The 20,364-nt window shown below is 41.5% G+C and overlaps 1 protein-coding gene across 2 annotated transcripts in view; it reads right to left on the bottom strand.

The window, feature by feature from the left end:
• WWC2 (WW and C2 domain containing 2) overlaps positions 1–20,364 on the bottom strand; it is an 84,508-nt gene that overhangs the window by 59,078 nt on the left and 5,066 nt on the right. The window lies entirely within an intron of this gene.

The following is a 20,364-nucleotide window of genomic DNA, read 5'->3' on the forward strand; positions in this document are numbered from 1 at the left end:
AGGACTCTCTCTTTTCTACCAGAGACTTTCAAAAGCACAAAGTTTTTGAGCCAAATGCTGACTTCACTGCTGGACAGCGACCTGGACAAGGAGAGATCAGGCTGGTTTGGGCCCTCCAAACTGTCCCAGCATAAACACGTAGGGCAAATGGGTGAGATCAGTATGACATGAAGACAATTAATATGCAAGATAGAACTTGAAAGCCAAGAGAGTTATAAGATATAATTAGAAAGGAAATAATACCAGAGAGCAAGGACTGAAAGGAATATTGTCTGAGTGAAGATCATTATTAGTGACATAATAAGATATAATGGACAAACCGCCATTACATTCATTAACCATGACCCAGGAAAAATGAGGTTTATTGCACTGTAATAGAGGATTAAGTGTTGCATCTCAGGGTACTGATATTCCAAGGCACTTCACAATGCTTTTCAGCTGGTGGTTATCAATTTACACGCTCTTGAAAGAACGCCGATACTAAAAAACCTGAAGTCCATGTTCAGTGTACCATGAAGCTGAATTAGTCATCAGAAGGCTGTTTCTTTTTAAGTGTATATTCATTGAGTTTAAGTATTCTCACTTACGGCCAATATATATATATTTTAATTAATTTTTATAATTCCTTCCAAATGATGATTAATTTATTAGCCTTAAACTCATAATAGCAATCTTTTTCTACTCAACCCTGTACTGCTGCAACGCAACGCTGCCATTTCAGCAAATGGAGTGAAAAGCATCCCGAGGGCCAGGAAACAAGAAATGTATGTGCGTGTCACATGAAGTGGCTGCTCCCAATTAAGTCAGGAGAAAATCTGTAACTCCATTATCTAATTATGCTGTTGCCAATCACTTCATAGATGCTCAGGGAAACCCAGGAGAAAAAATACAGCTTACACACAGAGAAGCTATAGCACAACATTGTACCCACGTTTTTCAAAATACAGTTACCTCAGATCTTAAACAGTAGATTCTGCAGTTACACATATTATCTCTAATGATTAATATTCCTACAGACATGAACACAGACTGTATATGCATCTAAAATTAATGAAGAGGCTGATGATGTTGTAAAATGGAAACATAACTACAGATTGACAATGTTGTTGCACATTGACAACTTTATGCATTTTCTTGCTTGAGATACTCCTCGAGACCACAAAAATGTAAGAAACATTTCTTACTGAAATCAGTGTCTAGAAAAAAACAAGAAATTTACAATGTGAATACTGTCTTTCTGTTAGGATATGGACAACTCACTGTACTTCACACCTCTGTGATCATCAGAGTGCATATTCTTCAATATTCTTATTCAATATTCTTGGGGGTTGGACTCGATGGTCTCTAGAGGTCCCTTCCAACCCCTACAATTCTGTGATTCTGTGATTCAAAATGAGTGTGTGCATTACACTCATGGACATGACATTTTCAACACATTATACTGTGCAGGAACACCATATTCTGCTGCATTTCTTCTCTGACTCCATTTCTCTCCAAGATCTCTTAAGAATGAAGGTGCTTGTAACGCTGGATATTACCCATATCATGATTAGGACTCTACTTTATCAACAGGAAACTCCAGAGTTTTGGAGTACTGGCAGCCCCACAGTAACTGCTGGCCAGGATATAATTTCTGAGACATTCTCAAAGTCTTTGCTCCCTTCTAAACTCAGCAGACTTCTGTAGCATATTTCAAGACTCGATTCTATCTGTACACTGAAGAGCTGTGCCAGCAGAACTAGAGATGTTTTGCTTAGACTGACTTGATGTGATTTATAATATATAGGGATGAAGCACATGGGGAAGAGAGAAAAGTAACAGTAGTCACATCTCAGAAAACTGGGGATGGTCAGGAGGAACACAAAAAGCAAACAACAAATCTGAGGCTCTTTTCCTCAACTAGAAAGGACAAAAATGCAGCTTGGTAAGAGGTGAACAAAAATAGCTGACAAGATTCTTCTTCATGTCTTTTAAAAAGACTTCCAAGAATACTTTCTTTGTTGTGTAACACTTGACATACAGTTAACACCTGGAGTTTTGAATTCAACTGTATCTAGGGTCAATACTCAACTTCTAGATGCATTTGAAAACTCTCAAATCTGAGCTATCCTCTACCAAAAATGACCTTGTGTTCTTTCCCTTACAGCAATAATCTAGTAAGACACCTGTATGAAGTGTCATCCAGCTTAAACTTCATACCCATTCATTCTTGTACACAGAACGATACATAATGATGCACAATACACGTTACTGCCTTCTCTTACAATGAAGGACTCGCTACTACTATTTTAAAAAAGACTCCCAACTGTTCTAAAAAAATACATATCTTCACGCTCTGGGAACTGAGGAGACAAAAGTTACATCTATTAAAACATAAATGAAGAAACCCAGTGACTACACGTACACCTACCCACACCTGGCTCACTTAACCACACACACACACACACCCTTTGAGAAGGCTGTACAGTAACTTACACAGCACAACAGTGACACAACTTCTGAACACCTCCTCACAAATACTTCCAGTTAGCACAAGGTCACAGAATAGGAACATACGATCAACATCAGCTCATTTCTTACTTATTCTGAAAAAGCATAACTAATACATTCTCATTTTCATTCAGTTGCTCAACAGTAATTTTAATGATCTGGTCAGGCAAATTAATGTAAAAATAGAAGAAGAAAAGCGTTTAAATTCTTTACTAGACCTCCTAATTTACAGTTCAAATTGGATCTTAAAATCAATTCAACCCTAGTTTCTAATGCTCCAAGCACTGTGAATTTGGAAGACTCATAAATCCATCTTCTCATCCCACCCCAAATATGCTGCCCAATATTCAGGCACCCAAGATGGATTTCTCATACAAAACTCAGGGGTGCAGTTCATCTCATTAACTTCAGGAGTTAGTTAACTTACCCAAATCACTCCTTTACGCTCCCCTATGGAGAAGAATTCAGCACATCTGTTTAGATTGAGGATGAATCACACTCCGAAGGTTTCCCTCTTTTCCTACTGACTATAGAGACTCTAAATACAAGGTTCCTGACCCAACACAAGGCAACTAAATTTAGGCTGGACAAACACTTAGTAGTAATGCCCAGGTAGCCAAGCACATGCAGAACTGTAGGTATCCCTGCACTGCAGGCTCTGGCAAGAAGGGGACCAGTGCTTTTCTCAATGGCTGAGGTCCATATCCACAGGCAGCTCAGTTACACTACATTGGGAAGATGATTTTCTCTTTTATAAATCAGTGTCTGAATCTGCAAAGGATTCAAAAAAAGAAAGAAAGAAAAACCCCACCACATTCCCTAACTTTAGAAAGTGGTAACTGGGCCATTTACCTGTAGAAAGTGGCAGAGTTTTCATGCTCATAGAACGCTCTTTCCCTACATGCTCACTCAAGTCTATAACCATGCAATTCTCACACACCATTTCTCTCTTCAAAATCCCATTCATGACTCTGTTGACAGGATCTCAGTTTCTAAACACTGTGTTCTCAGCACAGCAGTGCCTCTCATTCAGACACCAGTCCAAAGACACTATGTACAACCTTCCTATTGCTTAGGTACATTCTGTTTTAATCAGGGTGCTATTAAGATAAACTACCGCTTCATTACATGTATTATTGTGAAAGAGTTATTCAGTGGGCATCTGCATGGCATGAGAACGCATCAGAGAAGGACTTGCGTAGTGGCAGCCGGTCTTACAGTGGCAATTGGTCCTCAAATAACAAAAGGTCAAGAGCCTGTTCACCTGGCTCACAAGGTTTCTTTCCACAATCATTTTCTCAGTGAACAAATGCCCACACTTCAAGGGCATGGCACATTTTCAACACCAAAACACGGTCAGCAAGTAGTTAAAATTAAACACCGCTCCATTCTTTGTGAAAGCTTTCAGTAATATCAGCTGATGCTGATGGATGCCTATATCCAGCATAGCATGAGCCCCATCAGCCTGCCATGTGTCACACACACTGGTGTAGGTAGGCAGGCACGCCCAGCCGCACACCCAGCATTTACACGTAGCTGGCAGCAGCACCTTGGCAGCAACGTGCTTTCACTGCCTGTAGCACTGCAGGTACTCGAACTAACCGCAGAGCAGGAATTCACGGCGCAGCTATGCACATTTAGCTGAAAAACACTTCTCCACTCCATCAGCAGGTATTTCCCAGGCACATTTCACAATTTTCACTCATTACCCAGATTTCACATTGCTTCGTTCCTGGTAATAAAAAGATGAATAAAGCAGTCAAATGTACATACAAAGAATGGAAACCTGCCCTAACTGGGAGAAGGTTCCAGTTCTCAAGAAATCATACAAGTGTAGCACCATTTTTAATAGCATGCTGTTTCTATCCTATGATTCCTTTAAGGTCTCAAATACTTACAACAGACTGTAGATTATAAATAAATATATGCTTTGGGTTTCAGAGCATTTCTTGGTAGAAAAAAAACAACCATACCGACGTGCAGTTAAGTGCTTATATTAAGGGATGCATGTAAGGCAGCTCACTGCCTTGCAGCAACACAGAACGGCTGGGTAACATCCAGTATCTACTGCTGGGCCCACACCTCTCACAGCTGTTTCTCAAACACACACTTGATTTCTAGTACTGAATGACATCTCCCATATTACAAACAAGTTACGGGTTTGTATAGATAGGACAAAAGCACGGGCAATGTTTTTTTAGAGTACTGAATAAACGGTTTATTCTCTATAATTCAATCAGAAGTCGTTTAGAAATGATCTGCTAGAGAGCAGTGTGATGAATGATGGGTCTTAGCTCTCATTCAGAGAGCTCCCCTCATTCAGTACTAGTGGTGCTGCCACGGGGCCCAGCCAGGGCTGCCCACTGCCCCTGCTGGCTGCTCCTGCTCAGCTTCCTGTGCTGTACCATGGCACACAACCATCCATGGTATTCTGTAGAACCATTCGCACTGCTTAGAAACAACAAGCTAATACCAGTGACTGGCTTAGGAGACAAGCAGTAAGTGCAGCAGAAAACTCTACTCTGTTCCCCAAATGTTTTTTGGGGTAACTGTTGTTCTTGATTTGTTGAAAATATATCACTGCCAGAAGGACAAAAACAGGAGCCCAGTGTCAGCTCACTGTCCCTCTACAGGTGCTTCTGAGAAGGCCACAGCCTGAGCGGCAGAGACCCAGAGGGGAGGAACGCTCTGGGGAAGGAAGGGCCCACACCCACTGCCCGCAGGACCAGGTCACACCGCCAGCAGGCGTGCCGTTCTGTTTCCTCTTCCTTCTGATGATGATAAACTGTTTTTGCCTTCAACTTACCATCAGTGAAGGAAAAAAACAACATGCTGAACACAGCTGTCCATTTTGTTGCACCATTTTAGCAGCAGAAAATATGAAAGAAACCAAACGCTTCAGTCAAAAGGAATACAAGAAAAAAATAAATAAATCTCTTTATTCATAATTTATCCCTTCAGCATGGTCAAGTTCAATGCAAAGAAGACAGCTGCAAAGGTTATGGGATGGAGGAGTGGAAATGGGCAGCGCCATGAGCGTTTTCTCCTGTGTTCTTCCTGGCCACAGCAGTTGGTTCTGCACTGGCATGTAAGCACTATAATGTTGGACACCTGGAATGTCAGGAATGTCTGATAACCATAACCTCGTGCAGGGGTAACTCCACAGCCATAAACCAGCAGCACGACCTTTGAGCTTTTCCCTTGGAATGCTCAAATGCAGCAACATTATGAAAAGGCTATTTAGCACAGTGCTGCTACAGGTTATTTGTGTATGTGCTTGGACAATGTAGAGGGAACCCCTGTTGTCAATCAAAAGCCCCATTAAGAAAATTAGCTATTACTACTAATCTAAGGCCAGAAACTCCTTTATATGAGACCAGTGAGCTTTAATGCTCCCAATCCCACAACTACTGCCGGCAAACCTGACTTGTAAATGTTTCCTTTACCTGTCTTCTCTCACTTCACTTCTCATTTCATACATTTATTATCAAAATATTTCTATATAATAGAAAGACACACATTTAGAGACGGCAGCCAGTTATCTATGAAAGGGTTAACTCACAGGACATGACTGTAGCATGGAAATACCACCTGGGAAACTCCAAGAAAGAATGCAGTCAAAACTGGGCAAAAAACCAAACTGTAACAGTAACGTCAGCATTAAAAGATCTTTCCTATTCCCAGCCTTTCCAGCTCCTCCTTTCTAATTTCATACACACACCAGCCCAAGTAAACTCTACAGAAAATAACTGTGAAAATGTTGTTCTGTGAGCTCCACTTTCCTCCTCCTGCAGGCAAATAATCGCACTGTAAGGGACCTTTGGATTTACAGACAGGATATTATAGAGGATATTATAAAGGCTCCTCGCCAGGCTGTGCTCCCACAGAAGGCAGCAGGACGGCTGCCCATTCCAGTAGCAGGAAACTTAAATGTGCGATGAGCACTTTTGAGAAGTACCATCCATCTGAGCCTCTCAAATAACCTCACAAACACCTCACTGCAGCACTGCGCAGCGCTTGGGCCAAGCACACCAATCATTCCACAAGCAGGGACAAGTGAACTTGAGTTAACTGCCCGAGGTCACTGCAATTCACATGCGGACCAACTGCTCTCTAGGGGAGACCGTGCCATGCTCTCACCATTACTCTCAATACCGAGCTCCTTATGCCCACGCTCCCAGCTTTTCACCCAATCTCTTGTTTTATGATAGCTTTTAATGCAGACTTCATGAAAACATCGTGAACCTTGCAGTAACCAGCAGCTCCTGTTGCAAAAACACAGAACCAGATCCCAGTTTAACCGGTAAATGGACACTTGGTCAACACCTGGCACTGGTGAACCCTATTTCCAGATGCTACCAGAGAAGTAGCAGTCTGTAAAATGGATTAACAGCTATTCACCTGGAAAGGGCACAAACACACCACTGCTGTGATACAGCAGTATCTGTAAACAGTGCACTATCATGAAAAAAAGAGAGGGAATATATTTGCATCACAATACCAATGGAGAGAACATTAAAAAGTCTGATGGCTCTTGCTGCAAATGGTTCCACAGTTCCATCATTTCAGCTACAGTTCCAAAGAAAGCAGCCTCTGGAAAAATCCATCCATCATAGAGAGCAGGGTGATGGGCAACAGCCCAAGAAGCACATATATTACAGATGGACACAAGTCACAAAACTGCACTCAAGTGAGATAACAACTAAGGGCAAATGAATTCAAGTTTTTGTATTTCTTCCTTCTGGCAACAAGGTTGGAGGAATGGGCTATTGACAGCAGTTATGTAACAGGAAACATCCAAGCAACTTCCCTTCCCACACACCCAGTCCTAGACACTGCCTTCGATAGTAAGGGGGAAAAAAATAATCCACAGCACCAAACACTGAACCAAAACCAAGAATGAATGCAGCAAGCTCTCTAGTAGCCAATAGCAGGAATACTGCACGTAACTCCATTTATTTCAGCAAGGCTCTCTATTTAAAAATGACATAAACCAACTTTTACCTCTTGTGCCAAACATCTTCCAGGTCAGATACACTTTACAGTTCCTAGCAAGGACAAAGTTAGAAAGATAAAAATAAGAAAATTCAAAAAGCCTTTTCTGTGCCCCAGTTCACATCCTCTTTTACTGAGCGCGTTTGGCACAGTCGTTCAGAGCAGTGGGAATGCTTCCAAAGCAGTAATCTCAAAGATTGCTTAGGAATTCTAGGAGACACCCAACAGGGGAACCTGGGTCTGTCAGAAGAGCCAACACTCTGCTTATCAGACTGGAATAGGGCTTTCTACCTTTCCAACAGGTAGAAATGCTCCCTTCAGGCTCATTAGCAGCTGGCATCACTGGTTGAAAAAGATAATTCTACTTCAAGAACTGTACTTCAAGAGAACATGAGACATATTAAAACCTATTCCCCAGCTATGGTCCCTAAATAGTACAGGATAAATGGCCATCATTTCTTCAAAGAAGCATACAAACATTGAAACAATAGACCCAATACTGCAAGAAAGATACAAAAATAACGTTTTGCCAATCCTAACTTTCAAGGTGATTAAAGTGTATGTGAGGAAGGGAAACGAGAACACCAGAACGAGGTCATTTTGCATGTTTTTAAATTGAATTGCTTAAGCCAACACTTTGAAACGCCAAGTGAAAAAAAAAACAACAAGGCTATACACGAAAATCACTGAAGAGATTTTCTATCACTGCATCACTTTTAATTGGAGCGAGAGACACTGAGTATTTCTGCCAATACCACTGAATTTTTGCTCAGCTCCATGTGGATGGTTCTTGGAATCAGTGGAACATTTGGCAGAAGTCAGAAAGCCAAACAGCTTAAATGTTACCAGGAGAGGATGCCAGCAGTTCAGATGGGTGCACTTTGCTACTGGAACTTCCCTTCTGAACTCACTCTTAGCGGCACATGCAAAAGGATGAATTCAACTCTCTACTCCTTCATTTCCTGAGGCTGTCGGGATTGGAAATTAGGGATCCAAAGACAGAAAATGTGTCATTTATTGCACGATGCCCTGAGTAAGTTTAAAGGAATTTAAGCAGAAGAAGCTGCTGACCTTTATATTAACTACCAAAAATTTAAAAATTTAATAACTGATTGAATAAAGCTACTCAACTAGTAGCACAGCTAAAGAGAGCAGTACGACCTTCTTCCTTTAGCATCAGAAAGGAACATGAAACAGTCAAATGTTAAGGGTTAATTTACAGTGATGGAAGAGAGAAGAATGATCCCCACTGGGACGAGGAAAAGAAAAAACAAAATGCTTTGGCCTTGCACACATGCATCAAACTGGACACGTGTTAGAAAGGATTCTCACTGCAGACAGGATGGAAAAACAGAGCAGACTCATAAGCAAAATTGTCTTTGAAGTCCCTCTAATGCACTCTTAACTAACCAGCATCTTGTATGCAGTATTTTATAATGAGCCATTAGGGTTTTTTCCCCTTAGACTTCTTTTTTCTTCTTCTGTTAATCACACAAAGGATTTAAACAAACAAACACGTATTGCTTTAAACTGGCATTTCTTAGGTTTGCATTAATCACATTAGCAGCAAGCAGCACAATCGATCTTGACCTTCAGTAAAAATTTAAGACTATCTTAGTCAAGAGTTAGAAGTAAATTCAGCAGTGCATCGCCACTGCAAAGCTCACAGCCATAGGCACCACAGGAAGTAAGTACCCATAGACAGTCACTCCTCTCTGAATCAGCACCAGTTCTCTGCCCCAGACTTGTACCAGCAGCCTACAGTCCAGGCCTGCCTTCTTTTGAACTACCAGTCCATGGGCTGCGTTCTACCTGGAAACCACCATGAATCACTGCAGGGACCTGTCCTGTTCAACATCTACACCAACGATACAGAGGATGCATCAGCGCAATCTCATCAGACTTGCAGGTGAATCCAGAGCAGGGGGAGGCACCAGCACTGCCAAGAACATGACACCACTGAAAAGGAATGGGCCAACAGGAACCTTAAGAAATTTGGCAGGGATAAAGAGCCAATCCTGAACGCAAGGAGGGAAAGCCCCTTGCAACAACACAGTCTGGGACTGCTCAGCCTGGGAACAGCCCCAGGGTCCTGGTGGGCAGCGAACTGAACATGAGTCAGCAGCCTGCCAGAGCAGCAAAGGAAGCTCAAGGCCTCCTGCAGATTAAGGCAAGTGGTTTTCCCCCACCCTAGTCAATACTATTAGACAGCATCTTAAAACACACATTGAGTTTTGGTCCCCCAGCACACCTGTGCTGACATCCTGGTGACCCCAGAGTAAGGCAGACCGAATAAATAAACTGGGAGTGGAGAGCCTGTATTACTCATTTTCACACCATCCCAGCTGCCGGGCAGTTCGCTACTGCTCCAAATGCCAGCACAAGAGAAAGGGTGGAACCACCACCCACCACAGGCCCAATTCAGGTTGTCTCAAGGCTTGTTCAGAGCAGAGCATCCAGCAGCCACTGAATTCTAGTCCTTCATGGCAATTGCCTACAATACTGTAATATACATGGCTGCTAATACTATTACTCCGTAAGAGTAAGCTATTAAAAACAGGTAAACAAAGTATGTAAAACTGGAGAGGTGCTTAATTATAGCATGCAGTTTTTTTTACACGGTGAAGATGAGATGACTGGTTTTGGTAGGCTGAGAATGTTTTGGAGCAGCAATGAACTTCATCTAGATGCAAAGCCCCGTTACTGAAAAAGTGAAGATACGTTTGAGAATGGCACGTAAATTCCAAACATGTTAGAAAATGGAACTGCTCAGGTAATTAGGAAAATGGCTGATTAGTACGCGTCCTTCATCTACTAATTACTTGAATCTCAAAGTGAGGTGAGGTAAATCAACAAAGAGCCCAATCCCACAAAGGATAAGCAGCTTCCCAGAGCAAGCCAAGGAAACGCCCCACGCACAGCCTCCTGCTTCATAGAAGGCAAGGGCAGCCTTTCCACAGGCTTCACCAAGGACAGAACCAAACCACAGCTGTGATTATGCTTACCTGAGTTCCTCTAGGTTTGCTGAAACCAAACCTCGAGATTATACCCCTCTGCAAGGGGCTTTACTCCTACCATTCTATTTTATTTTAAGTCAAAATTAGTTCCTTAATAAGGAACTGCTCCAAAGAGTAAGGAGAGATTGAAATAATTGCTAATGACACCAAGAGCTGCAAGACTCAAATACTGAGTAGTGGTGCTTCCATAGAAAAACAGTGTCTAAGCATAAACAGTGGATTATACGGTAATCCCCCACCTTGTATGTATCTTCTGTACTGGCAGAGGCAAGTTGCCATAAGGCAGCATTACAGTAAATTCAGCTGACTAGAAAGCTGCAATTTCACAGGCTTCTGCTATTTCTTACACGCCGTATTTTTAAATGATTACTTCACAAAAATCACTTCAGTATTTCACTAAATGTAAAGTTTTTACACTGCGTGAGTAATGAAAACCCTCAACATCAGCTCACGCAGTGGAAGTACGCAGTCACCCTGTGCCAGGATCGGCATTACGTCTCCATTCACCATTTATTATTCTCTTAAACTGAATAGAGAAGATTGCTCTTAAGAGATAGCCCAGATACAAATCTCCACTATCCAATTACTCGTGTCATCTCTTTAAACTCCTCAATGAAAGGCTCATACGATCTCTCATAAATCAATCTACATCAGTTGCTTTTGTGAAAAATCTTTAACATAAATATTAATACTTGGAGATACTATTTTTCCTCCGATTCTACATGATATCCTCAGGTTCCTTTGGGAAATTACCTCATGTATCATTCAAGCTTTTAAAACAAAATGTATCTGCTTGGAGGCCAGACTTCTGGCTTTCCTACATCAGCCGATTTCTACAAGTATTGGAAAGCTTTTAAAAATAAATAAAGAAATGGGGGCACTGTAATGAAATAGGAGTCAAACTCCCAACCCATTGAAAATGCCATCAGATATTTCAACACTCTACAACGTATGAAGTAAAGCAATTAAAACAAATGCAAGGAAAATGAACAAAGAGAGATGTGTACAAGCACGGACTTTGACCTAACAAGAACAGATTTCCAAACTCACGACACTAAATACAATTCTTTTATAGCTTATGTGTGAGCACTGAGCACGGCTAAAGCTGTGCAATAGAAAGCATGTGAACAGGTTAGGGGAGAAAAAGAGGATCGTGATTATTCTCAGTCCAGCAAAAAAATCTGCTTTCTGCGTTTCAGACTCTGGGGACTCCATAGTAAGTTTAAGAGGAGAAGCTGGAATTTCCTGATCTGGCAGATATAACTTCGGGTTGGGGAAGGATAATTCTCAAAAGAGCTTTCAAATGTGGGCTTGGAATTCTGCCGGACAGGACAATGATTGATTTAAATCAGACATAAAGTGAGAGATTTGATCTTCTGTCAAGCCATTGAAATGGCTGGAGTTAGAGGAATCATCACTGCTGCATTTTTGTTTAATGAAAAATCCATTCTCTCACATTTTGTTCTAAATATTTCAGTGTGCTTGGCTGACCATCGTTTGATGCTTTCAGCTGTCAGTACACTAAGCGTCTCTCTTTGTGCCGTGCTATAAAGACCTGAACTTTTACAGGCAAAACCAGTAAGGAGGAGGGAAGACTCCCGCAAAAGAATAATGCACTTAAGTTATTTCCTAATGGCGATCTGCACAGCTCTTCTGTTGCTTTCAGTACATGTTGATTTTGTCTTCTCCAAATCCAATTCCCGTGTTTCATTGGTTTTTTACACTGGTCAAATACTGGGAAAAACTGCTCCTTACGGAACTCCTGGTAAGAGGGTCTAAGCTCTGTCCTTATTGCTGATATCGCTGCTTTGTGCCAAAGGTAGAAAAAAATGCTTCATTTTGTGAAGCACATTTTTTCTCCTCCACCTCACTACTTTTTCTGTGTTAAAACCACTGTAGATCTGTCCCTTTCCTTTGCCATAGTTAGATTGTTACAGGGTTTATTATTCTGTTTACATAACTACTACACATAGCAACACCTCTTCAATGAAACAGTGACATCCAAAAGCAGTGGAGTAACAGTCCGACTTGTTTCTTAAAATTAGGGCATTTCAATCATTACCAGCATTCTTGAAATAACACAAATAAGACTTCTTTCCAGAAGTGATTTCTGCTTTCAAAAGCCTTCACAAAACATATTTGGCTTTCAGTGGTGACTTCATTTGACCAGAGCCTGCAGAAGAAAAGCACACCCTTACACATTAGAAATAGTCAGGGTTTGCAAGGGAACAGAGAGTAGTTTGTCATTTTCCAAGCCTGGATTGCTTTCCTGTTGTCCCTCTGAAACCAGCCACTGGGAGATACGTAAGGAAGCAGCAGTGCTTGGTGACCCTCGCTGGCAGCCAAAGAATTAGCCCAGTTGATGGAGCATGGCAATCCACTGTGCCAGATGAAGAAAGCAGGCTAGGGCATTTTGTGATCCTTTCACTGGTCTTCAGGGAAACAGCATCTTTTCCCTTTGCTAACCTGACTAGGAAGTTTAATTAATGCCCAAAAAACTTTACAGCACTGCCACACAGCATGTTTAGGCCATGACCAAAGTCCTTTATGGATGGCCAGCAATGGGTTCTGCCACATGGTAATCACGGTAGCAGTAAGGACACAAGCAGAATGACCCATCTGGTGGGATGTTCCTGGGAAAGTCACTTTAGGCAGGTTAAGTCTCTTTGTCAGTTGAGACAGTGTAGAGCACACAGAGAGCATGGCTTGCAATTGCCACATACAGAACGAGACAGAGAAGGGTCAGAGAAATCCCTCTATTGAGGTATGGGGGATGTCTGCAGCCTGCCATAGGAGACCAAACTCCCTGCTAAGACAATATGAGCACTGAAAAATCCCAACACTGACCTTCAGGTCTTTGTTTCCTCCTGTCTTGCTGCTATAATGCCTCAGAAAGAGAAAAAAGAAGGGGGAAAGCAATTTCCAAGGCCAAAGGTAGCTAGAACACAGCTAGAACCATCTGAACTCAGTTTTCAGGGATCAGCAGAAGGAAGGCCTGGCTAGCCCTATGTGCACAGCCCAAAGAACAGACCAAACAAGGGCTTCACAGAGCAAATCATGCTCCTCCTGCAAACCACTAAAAAACCGGGGTGTGCTGCTAAGCTGCCAGCAAGCTCAGATGTATGGGGGACTTCAGCACATGAGAAACACTGCACTCTGCTGCAGCCATCACCCTCACCTCCCCTTCATTTTTCCTACACTGCTTCTACAGATGGAGCGATGTATCCAAGTGGATTTCCATCACACTCCTATCTGCTGCTTATTCACCTGAGCTATGCCCTAAACAAAAAGAAAGATCATACACAAGAAACAGGGCACATGGGGTGCAGCAACTGGAGCTGGAAATGGCTGTTGATAAAAATCTGAGAGGAATTTATGGAGATTACGAATTGTCTTTGGTTAAATATTTCTAGTGATAGGCACACCTCAATGATATTTAGAGGACAACTACGCTTCATGGCAGCTTTTACAGCATTGTTTCTTTTATTCCTTTGTTTGTTTTTCCCCTCCAGAAAAAGAAAATTAAATCAGAACATTCCATCTTCAGAAGTGAAACCTGCATTTCTCTTTCCCTGTTGCCTTGTGTTGCAGCAGCCATGGAAGCAGGCCTGGCTGCTCACTACCTGCAGCAGCTCCTGCGTCCCAGAGAGCTGGACTTCCAACAGCACCTCACCATTCTCTATTGGGACAGGGTCTGCAATCTGATTCTTTCACATTCCAGACCCGCACCCTGACTGACAACTGATAAAAACCTTCCCAGTCTTTCCCACTCCCAAAACAGCTCTCTCACAAAACCTGCTGTCAGAAAGGAAGGCTGGAACATTCTATACAGACTTATCAATGCTTCAGGCTCTTAAATATATTAAAAAAAAAAGAAAAAAAAAGAAAAAAAAAAAGCCCTGTTTATTCAAAATGTTTCAACTAACTTCAACTGTCACTCCATCTGATGACATTCATTTCTTCTCCTTTCTTCTGCCTGTCTTTTCAGTGACAGTCCAATGAAACATCCACCCCTGTAAAACATGTAGCACATTACTGCCATGTTGATATTTCAATCAAGCATTAAAGCAGTATTGCTTTTGTACACCACTCTCACGGATGTCACTTGGAGCTTCCCCTGTGACAAACGCATCTTTTGTAAATTAAACAGTTTCTAGTCGATCGGCATCTATTAGTAAAGTAATCATCCATTACATAGTTTATGTCTTCAGGTGGAAGAAGAATGCAAAACAAACAGCATCTTCACCATTTTTGAAAGAAGCATCTCAGTACTCAGTAACTTGAAATGATTTTTTTTTTTTTTAATTAAAATTGAAAAGAATTCTCATTCTTCTTGGACTTGTAAGAATAGGTGGAAGAAAACCACGTAGCAGAAGAAAGATTAGAAAACGCAAGGATCATCAAGAACCCCACGTAATTTAAAGGCAACTCCAAGATAGCCCCCAATCAAACCAAACATGCAGCCAGCAGGGCAATTCTTTCAAGTATTCATCCACAGGTAGTAATTTAAAACACAATCACAGCGCGAATAAAAGCTGTTATGATCTGTGAAGTACAGCAAGGTGCCATTCAGGAGAGTTGTTTTCAATCATCCCTATCTCAGAAAATGCCTTCTGGAACAAACTTGAACAGGCCATCCCTTCCAAAGTGACATTTGAAAGAACAGACAAAAACAGCAACTAGATGCTTTCAGTACGTACAGCAGGACTGACATCAAGATTACGCTGCAAATAGCACAGCCCTCGTGCAGGTACCTTTAACAAAGCAGCCATTAGATGCAATACGCACTTTCCCCATTAAATTCTAAAATTCAAATTACATGCCATCTGCTGAGCATCAGATCTACTTCAGTATTACGCAGCACATAGACTTCAAAATGAGTAAGACATCCAACTTCTGCACTTCTGCATGTAGAACTGACAGGTAAAGTCAAACTTCCCGTTATGCTGTGGACTCTACTGCAGTGATGGAGCGAAAGTCATGATACCGCAGGACATCATGGCAACTTCCCACTGTCCCCATTGATTCCCATCCCAGTATGGCACATTTCCGTGCCCTTATCCTGCAGCTCCTTATCATCATTTAATTATTCCATTAAAGGTACAGCTGTTTGGGATTGATGACTTCACGTAAGGTACAGTATTAAGTCCTTCCTTTGAACTTTAACAGATTAGACAACATATTACCCCACTGAACCCAGGATTTCTTTCAAAACATGATATGTAATCAATGTGATGATCTCCCCCAATAACACCATGTTTGCCCACATATATCCAGTCAACAGTGCAGGAAAGGCAAGTTATGAAACTCAGAAATACTTGCTTTTAGCCCTAGTGGGGCTCTCTACCCTAGAAGACAAAGATGTGCTGGAAATAGCAGCTATAGGAGGGTCTCAATTTTTGTTTGTTTTAAGGAAAAACAACAACAAAAAAAACCCAACCCTTAACTCTTCTGCATTTGCCCTCAAAATTTATTTTCCTTGCCAAAACGCTGCCTGTACAAATCAAGTTTTAATGGCTTTCATGTATTCTGAGCAAACAGGCCAGCCAGGTCCTGAATGCAAACCAACGACCTGCAATGGCACAAAACTCCAGGGCTCGTTTTACATCATTGTAAGCTGTGGGAGCAAGTGAGGCAGAACAAGACTTGCAAGCAGGAACGTAAGCAAGAACCAAAAAGCCTAATCCATGTCACCATAATAATTTGCTTTGAGAGATTCACCTTCTAGATTGTCATCTCATTAAACTAGCTAACACAGCAGTCTGATTAATTAAGAACGATCTCTTAATGAACTTCAAACTTAAGATGAGAAAAATCTTCCTCTGAAAGAGCAGATATAAAAATAGAGCACGGGGAATAACAACCAGAAAAAGCAAACAAACAAACAACAAAAGAACATCTGAAGCTCAGAAACTTGAAGAAAACATGTTTAATACCTAAGTTCCCACATATTAAGCCTTACTTAGTGCAGCATCCAAGCACTGACAGCAAGAGCCTGAGTAGAAGGCATACAGCGTTTTGTGCTTTGCTGCATCCCATAATTTCTCTGGTCATTTGAACACTATTTCAGGAATGTCCTACAGAAGTCTCAGATGCTTATTCACACCCATAGCATTCTACAAGTTACCAGAATGATTGTAAATGTACTAACAGTTCATTCCAAACACTGCAACATGATGAAAAAGGTCTTTACTCCTTGCCAGATTGCTATCTAGAATTGCATACACTTACAATCATTTACTACTCGATGTTTCAGGAAAACGTAAGTTCAATCTGCAGTCATTCCATTGCCAAGAATCCCTCCTGATGCAGGAACCCACCAGAACACCACCTTGGCCTGCTACAGAGCAAAGCTGATGACTGCTAAAAGCAAATGGGAAATGGGAAAAACTTCAGCCAAACTTCTACCACACAGAAAAACAGATGCTGCAACACAGCAGAATCCAGTGCTTCTCTAAAGATCTACATTCCAACCCCATATACAAAAAGAAACGTGATGATTTATTTTACTTTATTTTTTTACTTTAAAGGAACAAAATTCATGTCAGCCATTCAGAGGCTGCAGCATCAGAGCAGTATTTGGTTCTTTTTCTCTCTCTCCCCAACCCTGTGGACATTCCAGTTCCAGTTGTGGCAGTTTATCACTGTGCACTCTGGAATGCAGTACCGACCTGCTGCGTGCCTTCAGCTCACATCACAGCTGATTTTGCAAATCTCTCTTTGAGAAAAGGCCGCAGCACTCCCAACTACAATCTCTCACCACTGTGTAACTGTGACTAAACTAAAAGAAGCAAAACAAAAAGGAGAGGGGAAGGAGGGCACAAGTCTTCACACTTTCTACTGCAAGTCTCAACAACAACAACAAAAGAACACTGAGCATTGAAGTCAGATCCTGCAAACAATAAAACTGTCCATAACTGAAAATGTAAAGTCAACCAAAATCAGTCAATACAGAAAAACATACATACACGCACCATATTACACAGTTCAGTGCTGTGCCAAGGAAACACGGATACGTGACAACGCCTGAGACTGAACACAGTGTAATTCAAATTGTTATAAAACTGAAATCAAATGGACAGCACACATTTGACAAAAAAAGCAGGTAGTACACCTGTATGACGATCTCCCTGTAGGAATGCAGTTTAATTCACAACAGAATTTGTATCATGTACATCTTTGATGAAAACACAGAAGACAATAAAGGTCAAAGAGGCTTTACAAGCAATAGTAATCCCAGACAGCTTCAGAGATGTAATAGAATCCAGTGGGCGTTACATGCCCCACTTCCACCAATGTCCTTTCAAACCAAACCCAAACTTTCAAATATTGCCTCTCTCATTCAGCCCCACTGCACTAAAACCTCCCCTCCATAGCAAGTGCTCCTCTACAGCACAATTGGAACAAAACCACTGCCACAGAACTGTAGGACAGAGGACAGCAGTGCTCTGGTCCAATCCTGCTCCTTGACAAGGTGTGACCAAGACACAGCCGTCACACGGCTAAAAGGCAGGTGCCGCTCATTGTGTGCTGGATGTACTTACTGATATGTGGTACCATGAGCTCATGCACCACCTGCAGAATATCAAACAGACCATCTGTCATATGATTAGAGATGCTTGCAGCCCTGTCAAACAATCTCAGGCATCCAATGGAGGCAAGCTCTTCAGAGCAAAGGGTGTGGCACTGAATCAGTCATCATTCTTCACCAGCCATAGCTGCAGGCCATTCCATATGCACATCTGGTCAGGAGTACAGTTTAGCACTTGAATATACTTTCAAAAGAAACAAGAGGTGTGTAAAGTGCTCTTCCTTAATTAACAACACCAGGAAGCCGCTAATGCACAACTGAGAACGTTCCAGCAGGACCTTAGTTGAAAATAGACATTCTTCTAAATCTTTTCCCGATACTGAAAGTAAAAACAGGTTTGACATATCTAGACCTCGACATCTTGATTTTAAGAACAACTTGTGTATTATGGAAGGCATCCCAGTACAGTTGTTCTGCTTTTCCAATGAAGACTAGAGTTAGATTTAACAAGTAGAGAAAACCAGCGCAGATACACCAAGGCAGGTCCAACCTGTGGTACTGCACAGCGGCAAGTTCGCACAAACTGGAGTTGGCTTTCCCAAGACAATATGTGTTTTATGCATACAAACAATTACTTTGAATACAATAAGTACTCAGAGCTGATGAGATAAAAGTGCCTTTCTTCAAGTACAAACAGCACTGAAGTTCAAAGGAGAGCATCGGATCTTGTTCTGTGAGATGCAAACGACTCTTTCAGTTGGCAGAATACTCCATATCACTCACATACTGCCTCCAGCACAGAACCACAAACAATCAAAACAACTGTCCCTCAGGCTCTCTGTTATCCTTTTAGAAAGCAAGAGCCAGAGATTGACTTCATCAGGTAGGAACTTCACCGCTAATGACTGTTTAATACAGAAAACTTCACTGGAAGAGCGTTCAGCAAAGCTCAAAATCTGCTACTTCCAAACAAAATAGAATAAAAGCATAAAAAAGAAAAACCCTGCAAAAAAAGCAACAAAAGGACAACCATAATTTCTCTATCAGTCCAATTTTGAGCCCACAGCTGCTTCTTCCAAAAGAAAGACAAGTCAATTTGTCCACAGAGACAACTCTCAAATGCATCACTGAAGATGAGCGTTCACTTGCTTCACCCAGTAAAACACTCAAAGCCTGGAGTTACATCATCATTCTGCCTATTTTTACTGTAAGAGACTGTTTGCAGGGCAAGATACTTCACATTTGAGCTTAAAACACATTTTATGAGCAATTAAAATAAAATGTAGTATGGTCAGAGTTTCTAATCTACTTTCATACACAGTAAAAATCAGCCATTCATAAGCACATTGTCAACACAGACACAACACGGAATCTAATTCTGGAACCATGCGGTGAAAGTTTCTTTTGGCTTCTAGAGTTTTACAGCAACAAACATTAAAACAATCACTAAGAAGTTTGTGTAGTAATGAATTCTTACTAACAGAAAAGATGCTTAGGATCAAGCCCTGTGACAGCTGCGTTGCTGCTTTGCAGCAAAGCTGAACACAAACACACGCTGAAACCAATGGAGAAACTCAGAAGGAGCAGATGTTAAGAACACAGTTCCATGGCTGGTGGAGTTGATCTATCTGCATTTTGAGCTCTGCAGGTGTGCTCTCCCATCTCTGGGCCTGTCTCCTTCCTCACAGCAGCACCAGTTTTCTTTCAGTGACAACTAAAGCTGATCCTACTGGAAATAACACTGGTAAAAACAGGGGTTTCATTTCAGTCTAATCAACTCCAAGTTCACTGTTTATCCCCTAATTTACCACTGGTTGGCAAGACAGGGGCAAGTAACCAGAATCATAACAGTCCAGACAGTGGGATGCATTACCCCTCTGCAAACTTCTCCCACTTCTTATGCAGGCTGCTCTAATCAAGACTTTCATGACACAGCAGTTCTAGAATCTCAGCATTGTTTCCATTTACATCTGTCTGAAGACGTGTCACCATGGCAGTACCATATGCTGGTCTTCCATTACTGGCGGGGTATTATTCTGATTTTTAGTCATGCGTATGAAATAAAAAATAGTGAAATCTGTAACAATTTCTGGATTTCAGAGTGTCGACAACAACAAAACCCATTTAATGGGATTCAACTTGTCACCCATTCACTATAAATTTTAGTAAATGAAAACAGGGAATCCTCTTTTCTTATTCATAATTATAATCTTAGTAACATTCCTAAGCAATGAATTTTCACCAAAGGCTTGAACACAAGCTATTTAATTGGAATAAGACAAGAACTAACATAGCCTGAGCAAATACTTTTAGTTGTAAGTAACTTGTACT

Source organism: Coturnix japonica, chromosome 4 (genome assembly GCF_001577835.2).
Source record: "Coturnix japonica isolate 7356 chromosome 4, Coturnix japonica 2.1, whole genome shotgun sequence".
NCBI classification, from domain to species: Eukaryota; Metazoa; Chordata; class Aves; order Galliformes; family Phasianidae; genus Coturnix; species Coturnix japonica.